A 12,400-nucleotide genomic window follows, 5' to 3' on the forward strand; every position below is an offset into this window, starting at 1 on the left:
GGAAAATGAGAAGCTATTTAAACTGGAGAGGCCACAAAATCCATTAATTTACATCTAGCTGAGTTTTTAGTCAAATACTTTACTCTTTTACTATTATGCTTATAAGGTTCAGGTAAATTGGAGATGTTTGTACCGAATGTTGGACATTATATACAGGAGGAGGCAGATTTCACACCAAAGCTATGTAACTTAATTTATAAAAAGACATAAAGGAGGAAGGCTCTCTCAACTCCTGTTCAGCAGATGGAAAGCTGAGTTGCAAGGTGCAAGATCCTGCAATCTGTCCAAAGTCACGTGGTGTGTCTCAGAGCCCAAAGGTGACCCTAATCCTACAAGACAGAAAGAGAAGCCTCAGCCACAAACTATTGGAAGCAAGAGTAGAGCTGTGTCAGTGAGTGAGTCACGGTTTCTTGATGTCGTTATGCATCATGCTACTACGACTTATAACAACCAACATGAACACTAAATAACTAACTGATGACATTGAATTAATCAGAAGATATATTTAGGAGAGGCTTACTCTCTGTTTGCTGTAGGAATAGGCTAATTTATTCATAAGCCAAAGTATTTAAGACCAGGCTGTACTTGACAAGAACATACAGTTCAAAAAGGCAGGTGTTTTTCTCTATACGTGGCTACAGGAATGATGGTGAGTAATCCATCCTAGAGCAAAGGTCATATAACAAGAGTTGTTTTTCTGCATTACACGAGTTACTGAAAAGGTCTGCTTGCTTTTCCTATGTTCCAGTTTGACTGAACTGATATAATTATGATTTGAAAGAAAACAGATTTCAACTTGTATGCCTTTTGTTTTTTTTCCAAAACAAAAGCAATGAAGTAGCTCTCTCCCCTCTGCCTTCATCTGCATATTCAAGAATGTATTCAGTCCTCTTAAAAAATCCTTGTGATAGTAAGCCATAATAGTAATTAAGCCTACATTAATCTTTATTTCCTAGTCCAAGAGATTTGCTGTGGACTTAAAAGTGGGTCATGTGGGTCTATTAGGATGCTCCAGTAGAGGGAGCAAGCCCTCCAGCTGTTCCCTTGGGCTGGGAAGTTTCTTGGGAGTCTGTATCCTGGCTGCTTCACCACTGCTGCCTCTGTATTTTCTTCTTATGTTTTCTATGAAAACGTTTGGAATTGCCTCTGAAAAGTGGTTATAGACCCTCTCATGATTTGTTTCCCCTACAGCTATTATACCTCTCTATCCTCCCCCCAAACTTCTGTCGGAGATCACTGCTTTAAAGATGCTCATTCTTCTCCCTGCCTGCATGCTAGTCACTTCTGGAGAAAATTAAATGTTTATTCTGAACACTAGGATATCAGACTAGTCTGGCTAAGTCCTACCTAAAAGAATTTATTTTGGATTATCAATAATGGCAGTCACAGCACAACCCACCTTTTTTGTTTGAGTCCGCTTTTCCACTGGAGATGCAGCTCTATCTCCTAAAAGCATAGAAGACAGTAGTCTGGGAAAAGAAGTAGTTAATATGGAGTCATAATAACCCATTTTGACTATTATAAAGTACCGAAATCACTTCCTGGAACTTGCTGACAGAAAAAAGGATTTGATTAGAGAAAAGTATTCAGGATTGAATCTCCAGAGTACATTTAGTCACCATTCATCACTGTCCTAGACAGAACACATTTATTTATGTCTACACACAAGCAATGAACTTGGAATAGATACCAATTTATGAAGTAATCTGATGGTTAATATGGCCTCATAGATAGGTCCCAAGTGGTTACTTTTAAGTCTAGTTCTAGATCCTAGCTTGCAAAATTTGATCATGTGGTTACTTGTGCCTTGTCTTTTGGAATAAAGACACTGAGCTGCTGAGATTTATAAGGAATATTCTTGTAGTTAGATAATTAATTTCTTCCAGAAATAGCATGTTATTTGATTTGCAGTTTAGAAATTCTGGTTTTCAATGGTAGTGAACAAGAGTGAAGGAGACAAAAATAGGTAAGATGTAGAAATAGAAGCTTTGTTCACAAGCTTTTCTAAGACTGAAAAGTGAAAAAGGCAACTGTTAACTGGCACTGCACAGGGCACTACTTTTTTCCTTTTTTTTTTTTAATCAGGCAGTCTCTGAACCATGACATTAGAGACTGAGAGCTTATTTTGGGGAAGTATTACTTTCATCTTCCCTCTTCTTATACCACTTCTTCAGCATCCCTGCAGGCCACTGTCTTGATGGGATAGAGAGCTAAATGGAATTTGTTAGGTACAGCTGTTCTTGTGTTGATATTCCAAGCCAGAAAGCCTTCCAGCATCAAGAGCAGAAAAGTGGTACTGACAGGATGGCAAAACAAGTCCAGAAATTATGCAGGATTCTGAATGGTATCCATGCAGGAATATAGTATAACTTTATATGGACCTAAGAATCTACACTGGATGAGATCCTGGACAATTATGGAGTGATATTTCCTAAGTTTCTGCATGCAGCTTTCAGGAGCTTTTACAGACAAAGACCATCATCAATGCCAAGAGTAGCTTGCCTTTTTTATTTTTTGGGTAGGGGGTGGGTGGTGTTTTTAGTGAGATTTGACACTTGGACAGTTTTTCTTCCTTTATCTTCTACATGTTGTTTAACTTCCAAGGAATAAATACTGTGCCTTCTAGTATGATTGCAGTAATGTACAGGTGCAAATGTTTGACAGTGCAGTGTTCTGCCCAACAGCGCTAACAGAGCAAGGAAATGTTGCTTTGGTATTTAAAGGGGAGGGGAAGAAGATTTAAACGGCTGCTCTGCATTTCCACAATACAAGTGGAACAACACAAAACCTTCCTTATATTATGAATGTTGCAAAATCACCAGGAAAAACCCTGCTGCATAAGATTTGCAGGTGTGGTTCTTAAGCACAAAGGCTGACCCCATTAAATGTTTCCTTATCTTCCTCTATAGCCGTCTTGGCTACTGCAGTGTAACCCCTCACTGTTATGGGCAGGATCCCAGAACACTGCATGGGTCTGTTCAAGAACTGCACATTGCCTTACCACCACTTGGCACTGCAGTGGAGCTTCACTACATACTGCTCAGTCAGCGCATAGGCTGCATTATGCCCCTAGTATTTGAATATATATTCAGAAGAGGATATAGTCAGCTGTCACTTTCTCCTGAATTGTTAAGACTTCACAGAATCACAGAATTGTAGAGGTTGGAAGGGACCTCTGGAGATCATCTTGTCCAACCCCCCTGCTTGAGCAGGGATACCCAGAGCAGGGGGCACAGGAACGCCTCCAGGTGGGTTTTGAATGTCTCCGGGGAAGGTGACTCCACAGCCTCCCTGGGCAGCCTGTGCCACTGCTCTGGCACCCTCACAGGAAAGAAGTTTTTCTTCATATTGAGGCGGAACTTCCTGTGTTCCAACTTGTGCCCATTGCCCCTTGTCCTGTCGTTGGGAACTATTGAAAAGAGCCTGGTCCCATCGTCCTGACACCCACCCTTTAGATATTTGTAGGTATTTGTGAAATCCCCCCTCAGTCTTCTCTTGTCCAGGCTAAACAAACCCAAGTGTCTCAGCCTCTCCTCATAAGGGAGATGCTCCAGCCCCCTGATCATCTTGGTAGCTCTCTGCTGGATTTGCTCAAGCAGTTCCTGTCCTTCTTAAACTGGGGGGCCCAGAACTGGACACAGTACCTCAAATGTGGTCTCACTAGGGCAGAGTAGAGGGGGAGGATAACCTCTCTCGATCTGCTGGCCACACTCCTTTTAATGCAGCCCATGATGTTTTTAAGAACATCTCATCTTAAAAGGCATGTGGACATCTCACCCAATATCCCCTAACAAGCAAAGTAAGCATGTATTAACAAACTATATAATATAATTACAGGTTTTTTGGAGTGCCTTTCTCCTGGGTTTAATTCAGTCTCGTTCTGCTTAGTTCCAGCTTTCATGTAAGTCTCTCGTGGTTTCAGGGGCTATTGCTTTGAGATTTCAGGCTGTGCCAGATTGCAAGTGTGTCAGGTCACAGTAATTGGGTCAAATCTTTATGGTCAAAGTCATGACATTCCACTGCAGTCAGCTTAACTATGGCCAGCTTGCATCACCATAACATCACAGAGTATTGTTTAATTGCAAGGGTCTGGAATAAGTCCATGCCTTAGGAAAGAATAGGCAGATAGACAGAAAGAGGAGTATGGTCTAAACGCTTTTTGGATGAGAAGAAAGTTAGGAAGGAAAGCAAAGAAGAAGTAAAGGCTATAAACACAGCTGGATGAAAAGCCAGTGGGGAATGACCAGTACTTCATAATTTTTGGCCCTTTCCATATACTAATTGCTGTTAAACTTTCTAGAAAATTCCAACTTTTTGTTATCCTAATATTTAAAGTATTTTCCCCTCCATTATCTGTGAGAATGTCATTGTATTAAATTTGATTAAAACCTTACTTAAAGGCAAGCAATCAGAAATACTTCAGGGGTGGGTGGGGAAAAAAAGCCGGAAGAATCTTGCCTGCCCCAATCTGTGCATTCACGTTTTAAATTTTGTGTACATATGTATATATTGAGCAATCTTACTTTAGTTCTGGTTCAGACTTAAGTACAGATATTTCTATCTAGGCTGCTGCTACATATCTAAGTTTGTAGGTCAAATTCTGTCCTAGATGTTCCCATCAACTATAAATACAAACATCTATGGAAAGAATGTACCTCTAATGATTACCAGATTTGAAATATAACCTAGAAAACTATTTCTAACTAGCAAAGCAAGTTAAGACAATTATGAGGAAAAGACAATTGCCAGTTCCACCTACATCTGGAAATGTGAGTCAATGTCATTTACATCAGGGATGGCCTGATTAAATCATTCCAGGTGTCAGCCACTGTCATGAATCATTATTTCTTTAACCTTGCAAGCGGGAGCTGTTAGAATTGTACCATTGTTCAACCAGTGCTTCTGACACTGGGGTTTGCAGGTCCTAATGCTGTTTAGTCCTTCATTTTGGATGGTCCTGATTTCTTATTTGGGCATTCTAGATTTCTGGGATGTAGGAAATTGGCAGGCAGGTATAACTTCAGGGGGACAGTTGTGATGGCTGTAGGGAAACTCTACAAGGGGGATCCCTGCAAAGACTCTTTCTTGAAGGCTTTATCCAGAAAAAAAAAGATTAAATCTGAACCACAGAGAAATATTTTGACACCTATGTACAGCGCTTGCTGGACTATTCTCCCTCCTCCTGTCCCTGCTCACCTCTCCTCACCCCTCCTCTGCCATGCCTTCTCTCCCCAGCCTCTTTTTCCCCTACAACTTCTCTTGCCATTTCCCCCAGTGTTCCACAGGCTCTTTCCAGCTATTGTCGCTGCCACTTAGCCCACTGTGAAAGTGCAGCTCTTCTTCCTTGTGTGATAACAGATGACAGATAGTTCACCTCCAGATGGGTGACAAGAATGTGGGTCCTTTTCATTCTTCATTTAGATTTTATACAGGGTTATTCTGTGTCCATGGAAGGAACAGAGGTAAAATTTGAGCCTTTCAAACATATCTTATGTATATGGGCCCAGGCAAGGGATGGCTTGACCTCAGTTGTTGTCTTCAAGGGTAATGGTTCGATTAAGAGAGTAGGTGTATGGTAGTCATTAGCACTCAGGACTTAGCAGTAGTAAGAATTCTCCTTCATACCAGTATGCTCATCAGAAGGCTGGGACACACCCTAACTTTTAATCACTATCAGGTTCTTCCACCCACTCAAGGAGTAAATTTGAACATGTCCGTGAAATGATCAAGTATAGTAATACAGTAGGCCCAGTAATGTTGATGTTCAATCAGTCACAAAGCCCCCCTTAGCTTCAGTGGCAGATGGAGCAAATCCATTGGTTTATAGACTTTAAAGGAAGCTTTCATGTGGAGCGTAAGAAAACTACACCAATTACTGTGCCCTTACTGGTTCAGGGTGAGCTAGCAATCCTAACGAAAAGCGAGCCTTAACTATTGGTCAGAAAAAGAGAGGGCTCACAGTAATGATGCAAGGAGAAAACTGCAACAGAGGCAAATACAATGAACTTTGCTTGAGAAGGAACAATCAGCTTCCAACACACAACAGGATGCCATTGGCCAAATTGCAGTCCTGTTGGAAAGGATCTAGGGGTTACTGGCAGGGCAAACGTAAGTGAGCAATGCTGTGCTGTTCTTGCAAGAGCGAAATGCTGTATAGGACAGTGTAAACAGGATAGCCTGTGTGAAGTCACCCAGCTGTTTGTCAGAACAGCTTTAGCTGCAATATTCTGTTTGGGATTGGGTGCCAGGTTTCAAGGGAATTACCGACAAGCTGGAGAAGGTTTGAGCAGGAGCAACAACAAGAACAGACAAAGACCTTGCACTAAAAGAGAAGGAAAACTTGAGCAAATTAAGAAATGTAAAGCAGAGAAGACTTCAGGAGGGGAAAAGGAGAATGTAAGAGCCTACCAGTGCAAAAGGGTGGCAGGAAAGTAGAGTTCTTTGTATTTATGGCTAGGACAGCAAGTAATGGGCTCAAGGGAAGCATGGTAACAAGGCTGCCCAGGAATACAAATAGTAACCACACTCAGGGAAAATACTTCCTTGGAAAGAATGAAACCCTTATACCACTGGTTAGGGGGCAAGTAAAGCAACCAGGCCACAGTCCTCAACTGTGATGGAGTCTCTATATTGTGACCAAAAGAACTTGACCTTAACATGCATGACAGTACAACCCTAAGAGCTGGATGTGCATCTGCAGCTCTGATCCTCAAGATACACATATACTTATGTAACTTTACTAATGGAAATGCTGCTACTGGCTTCAGTGCAAGTACTCACTCAAGGAAAATTGCATCAGTGACTTTACTTGGGCTGGTGCCAGCAACAGTGTAATGGAATTATTTGCTTCCAATAGTAGCCATGTTTTCATTCCTTCTTTGAATTAAAACATAATAAATATGAAGAGCAAAGCAGATGCAGGAGATCAGAATAAAGAAAACCAGAGAAGTGAAGGGCAGAGCAAAGACTGCAAAATTAATATTCAATTTCAGTATGTGCTCCAAAGATTAATTGGATGGATTTTATCTGGTGTGTACGTTTAAGTGTGAAGAAAGAAAACCAGTATTTTAATCAAGGGTAAATGCAATGGAGAAGGGGAGGTATGAGAAGGCTTTAACTAGAATCTAGGAAGGGAAAAATGTCTAAACCTGCCATGGGTGTATAAATATATGATGCGAGGGAAAAAGAAGTATTGCTAGGGAAAACAAATGTGTATGTATCTGTGTGACAGACTGATGTATATATATGTGCAGTTACACACATCATCTTGCTTATATTTATGTTGCAGCTTTGGAGAATGTTTGTCAGGAATTAGCACACTCAAATTCTGGTAACGATGCATGAAACGTTTCTGCACCACAGCCTAATGACAAAGCAGAATCGCCTGCCATGATTGCCAAGGAATTGCTAAACAAAGCATAAAGACCTAGGGATGGTGAAATACACCAGCAGAAATCATGGCCAGCTGTCTTGCACAGGGCTTTGTCACGCCTGTAGCAAATAAATCTTTGAGAATTGCACAAATAGAAAATGGGAACAAAAGAAATGTGGCTGTCATGACAAGTGCAACTTGGTAGCACACTAGACTTCTCTCACATTCAGACAGAAGGGCTAAGAAAAGTCAATAACAGCCAAAGATGAGAGCTGGAGGGATAACAAGTACACAGCAAATAACCTATGGGAAGGTTTCTTCATACTTTGCCTAGGACAGAGAGAGAAAGGCTAGTTGAGGTTGACAGCGACCTTGGGAATGTGCTCACTAACTGGAGATGTTATGAGTTTGCAGACACAGGGCCAGACAGGGGCAAACATTAATAGAGGAACTTGAAACAAAGTCATGCAAAGAAGTGAAGCTAGAAATGGCCTAGTAAAATATAAGTTTGGGTTAGGTTTCCAGATATATTTATGTAAATTGGCCCACCAGGAGCTTTCAAAAACATCAGTTGTCAGTTTCCTTTCTACAACAGCAGTTGTTATAGAATGTTATTTCACGTAATTCCTCTTTACTGTATCTGTGCATTGTCAATAATCAGGACAAAAGGTCAGAGGAGGTAAAAATTATTTTAAAAACCCCATCAACAACGGCAAGCTATAAAAAGATGCATGGGAAGAGAGCCTTGTTACTGAACCAGTGTAGGCTTTGTTTTAACATTTCTGGGGTATGCCTCTGGATCCTGATCCTTCCTGAAATTGCCCAGACACAAGGATGCCAGGCAAATCAAGTATTTGCAGGAGTCTGCCCATTAGTTTGTAGGAGAGTGGATTGTGCTTTGGTTTGGATAGGGTTAGCACCAAGCCTTTAACAAATGAATGTGCAAAATGCTAATGCAAATATAGGTACTTGGGTTTTTTTTTGTTTCTGTCTTCATCTGCTTAACACAATAAAGAGCACCAGAGGCAATTTGAATGATGTACTTTCAGTGAGTTTGCAGAAATTTGCCTAAAGATGTCCGCCAGTGAATTTCATAGAAGTGGATTTATTCTGGGGAGAAAACCTGAAAGGGTGGAGAGGTGATAAAAGGGAAATGTAGACATCAGGGAAGTAAACAATGGAAGAAGCAGACAGAACAGATGAGAGAAAACACACAACAACACTGCTTGGTTAAAATAAAGGAATTGGCTGTGCTTATATGAGGGGTGGGGGAGGCTGACACTAGCTTCAAATACTCCTGGACCTTCACTGCTCTGTTCCCACAGCATGGCATGCCACTTTGAAGCTGTGCCAACACAACTCTTTGTGTGGCCTCACAGTGAATCAGACTAAGTTCACTTAAAAAGAAGTGGACTCATTTTGCCAGGTCATTCAAAATCAGTTCACTAATGTGGTATAGAGTATGACACACACATTCCTGAAAATAATGTATTGCAAAACCACAGCCATAGTTCATGCTGAAGGAAAATACAAGAACATGGGAATAGTTCCAATTCAAAACAAGTGCTTCAGGAAGGGCAACGTTCAGAGAAGGTAGACAAAACCATACCTGAAAATTTTAGTTGAAGCTGGATCATATGCGGACACTGGCAACTGAGTACTATTAAAAGCAAAGAATACAATGAATACTACTGAAAGCAGAAGTATTAGAAAATAAAAAGGACCACCACTTGGGAACTGGAAATGCTTGAAACAGTCTAGTGTGGTTTTGCTCAGATCAGCTAGTTTTTTCATTAATATATCATACTTGTAGAATCTGCAAAAATTCACAAATGTTTCTCTTGATGCCAAATGCTGACTTCACAAAGTTAGCCCCTAGCATTAAGCTAAGTACCAATCTTTACAAGTTCCACTGTACAAGCTATGCTAAAATAATCTTTACCTCTTTTCAAGTTTGTCATGTGTATAGGGTTTTTTCTTCCAATTTCATGCCTGTAGCCATGCATTTCTTTACAGAAAAGAGCAATTTTTACGGGGGGGGGGGGGGGGGAAACCTTCACTGTGTTTCCTTGTGGGACTGCTTTCATCATCTCCTGTTTCTAAGGCCTTGTTCAGTGCTTTAGGCAAATTTTGTAAGCTCGAAGGGGAAGTATATTCAAAACCAAGAATCTCATTTGCATAAACCATATACAAGGTGTACTTTGAGAGAACTGAGGAAAATAATTTAGTCTGTTTAGTTCCTTAAATATAACAAAACTGCAGACACAATTCTGAACTTAGTGCATTGTGCAAAGAACTGTAGTGGCAAAATTTTCATCGACTGTTCTAAGTTCTCCCTTGATAAGACATGAATCTCTCCCTATCTTTTCCATTAAGTACAAAACTGAAGTTGCATTTGGATGTGGTTGTGAATTTCAGGAAGCCTTGGGCTTAAGCACCTGAGTTCACTGGGCCGTGCTGCACATTTCAAAATCAGACCCACTGAATGCATTGTGATGTGTTTTTTAAATCTTTTTTTTTTTTTTTTCCCAGAAACATGGTTCTATTGCCTATTGCAAGCCCTGCCATCCCTAGATTTTAGATATATGCCTATCGCCCCCTACAAGGAAGCCTGCGCTTTCTTTTTGCCTCTGGATAGTATTGATTTTTAACCCACAGTTGCATCAAATCATAGCCAATTTGCTCTTTGGCACTCTTCCTCAGGTTACTTATCAGATGGGTTCAGATCAGATCCAAATGAACAGGGAGATTATAAAACTGCAAGGCACAGGAGAAAGTGTGTGAACAAGGCATTTAGATTAAAATGGTGACCTAAGGTTGTTAAGGACTGCTTCACTGTATAGGAAAAAGAGGGACCTCACTTATTGTTACATGTTTGGGATACTCAAGAGCATCTTGGACAAGATGATCTCCAGAAGTCCCTTCCAACCCCTACCATTCTGTGATTCTGTGATCTCTGCCTGCAGATGGACAAGAGGCATGTGCTGGCACAGGGATTACAAGTCTGTCAAATTCACTGTGTACTAAAAGCCTCTGTTGCTTCCCCATCTGCATATGATTTCCCCATGTCCATAACAGTTCTGCTGGCAGGTGTACTCATGGAAATAACCAGTTATAAGCTGGAGGTAAATCTTCAAATGTGGTAAATTCTGTGCTTGACAGGTTAACACGCTGTAGGAGACAAATAGAGTAATGGATGCTTCCCTTCACTTGATGTTTATACACATTCAAAGCATTGCTCTGGTCAGTTTTCTCCCTGCTTGCAACCTCTGCTTTTTATTGAGGTGAAACTTGGAGGTGAAGAAATGAACAAGAATATTTATAAAAATTCCGTGTCATCTCTAAAGGTTTGCTCCATAACTGACCGAACTGATTTGTAAATCATAGATTAATTTTACTCTTATCAGATGGCTGTAAGGAAGCTATATGCAACACAAGATTTCCTCTCTTAGACAGTGATTGTTTTTGTTTGTATTTTATCAAGGCATGTTTAAATTTACGGTCAAACAGCCAACAAAATCATTAAGCGTTATATGCCTCCTGACTACTCTAGAAATACCTCTCCATCTTCAACAGCCAAATCTTCTGAGTTGTGCTGAACTGGCTTCTGCCTCACCCAACATAATTTGGTCCTCAAAAGAGCAATTACAGAGCAAATTTGCTATTACAAGAGATGCTTCCCCCCCCCCCCCTATTTCTATAGTATATAATACAATGTTGGAAGCTTGGGGGTTGGGCGGGGGGTGTCAATACCTGTAGAGCGAAGGTGCTGTCATGAGACAAAAAACAAAACAAACAAAAAACCCACTATATCAATCCACTTTCTAAGATGGAACTCTACAGAGAGATGGATAGGTGCACAGTTTCAGTAAAGAGATGCCATTGGTTCTGGAAGTGCAAGGTCCTGTTTTATCATAGTAGCTACAGATCTCAAATACATAATGCTACATGGGGACAAGCTTTGTAGTGCTTTAATGTAGCACAACTTCAGTGGCATGCCTTACTGTTACACTTGCCACACAGGCAAGGCTTTTATCTAGACAATGGAATCCTTAATGTGTTAAAGATAAAAGGGGCGATGAATTTTTGTCTGTCACAAAAAGAGATTTTAAAAAGTCCCAATTACTCCAAGTAATCCATATGATCAAGATCCAATAAAATGCCCTCAGTAGCTAAATAAAACTAGAAATATGCTTACACAGCACACTTTATGGTGGGGTCACAGGTTTCCTCAGGCAAGCAAATAGAAGCTTAAATTGGCCACACTGACAAGTAAGCTTTTTAATCTAGGAAGTTAAAAGCTTTCGCAGTTGATGCTAGATGCATGAGCCATCTCTTTGTAGTGTGGGGCTATGCAGGAGGCAAGGCATGAGAATAGCACTTCAGTAGTTACTACCTTGTCAGAGGTGCCTATGTTTGAAATTTGAGAGAATTCCTATTAATATTTCTGCTATAAAGTTGAATCATAACATAGCTGGGGTAAAACTTTTACAAGACTGTGGAGCTATATATTGAGGCTATAACAGTGCTATTTAAATTTGTTTAAAAAAAGAATAAAACCCATGTAGATGAAGATGTAGCTTCTAGCTAATTACAGAATGGAAGTCTAGAAAAGATTAAAAAGCCACTTTCTTAATTGCCACAAGTCTCATGAATACAGCTAAAAACTAGAACTCAATGGAATTATTATTGGCTACAGAAGCACAAAGTTAAAATGTAGCTATAGAAATGTGTAACGTCTACTATTACTGTCAATATGCTGTGTCCTATTCCACATTGGCTATGGCTATAATATTGATGAAACAAAAACATATGTAGCAGGCTACATGCTCATCTGGGGTGATACTAATTTAGTAGACATTCAGTTTACTTCTATGAAGGTCTTAAAAAGCCTATTTTCAAGGTAATAGACCTAGTGCTTTGAGAATGTGTGTACCTAATTTTATTTACATGGGCAGTTCCCTTGAGACATGTTAGCATAAAAAGAATTACATGAAGTTCAAAGAATTTAGCAAAGGCAAGGATGAC

The sequence above is a fragment of the Phalacrocorax aristotelis genome, chromosome 5 (genome assembly GCF_949628215.1).
Source record: "Phalacrocorax aristotelis chromosome 5, bGulAri2.1, whole genome shotgun sequence".
Taxonomy (NCBI): domain Eukaryota; kingdom Metazoa; phylum Chordata; class Aves; order Suliformes; family Phalacrocoracidae; genus Phalacrocorax; species Phalacrocorax aristotelis.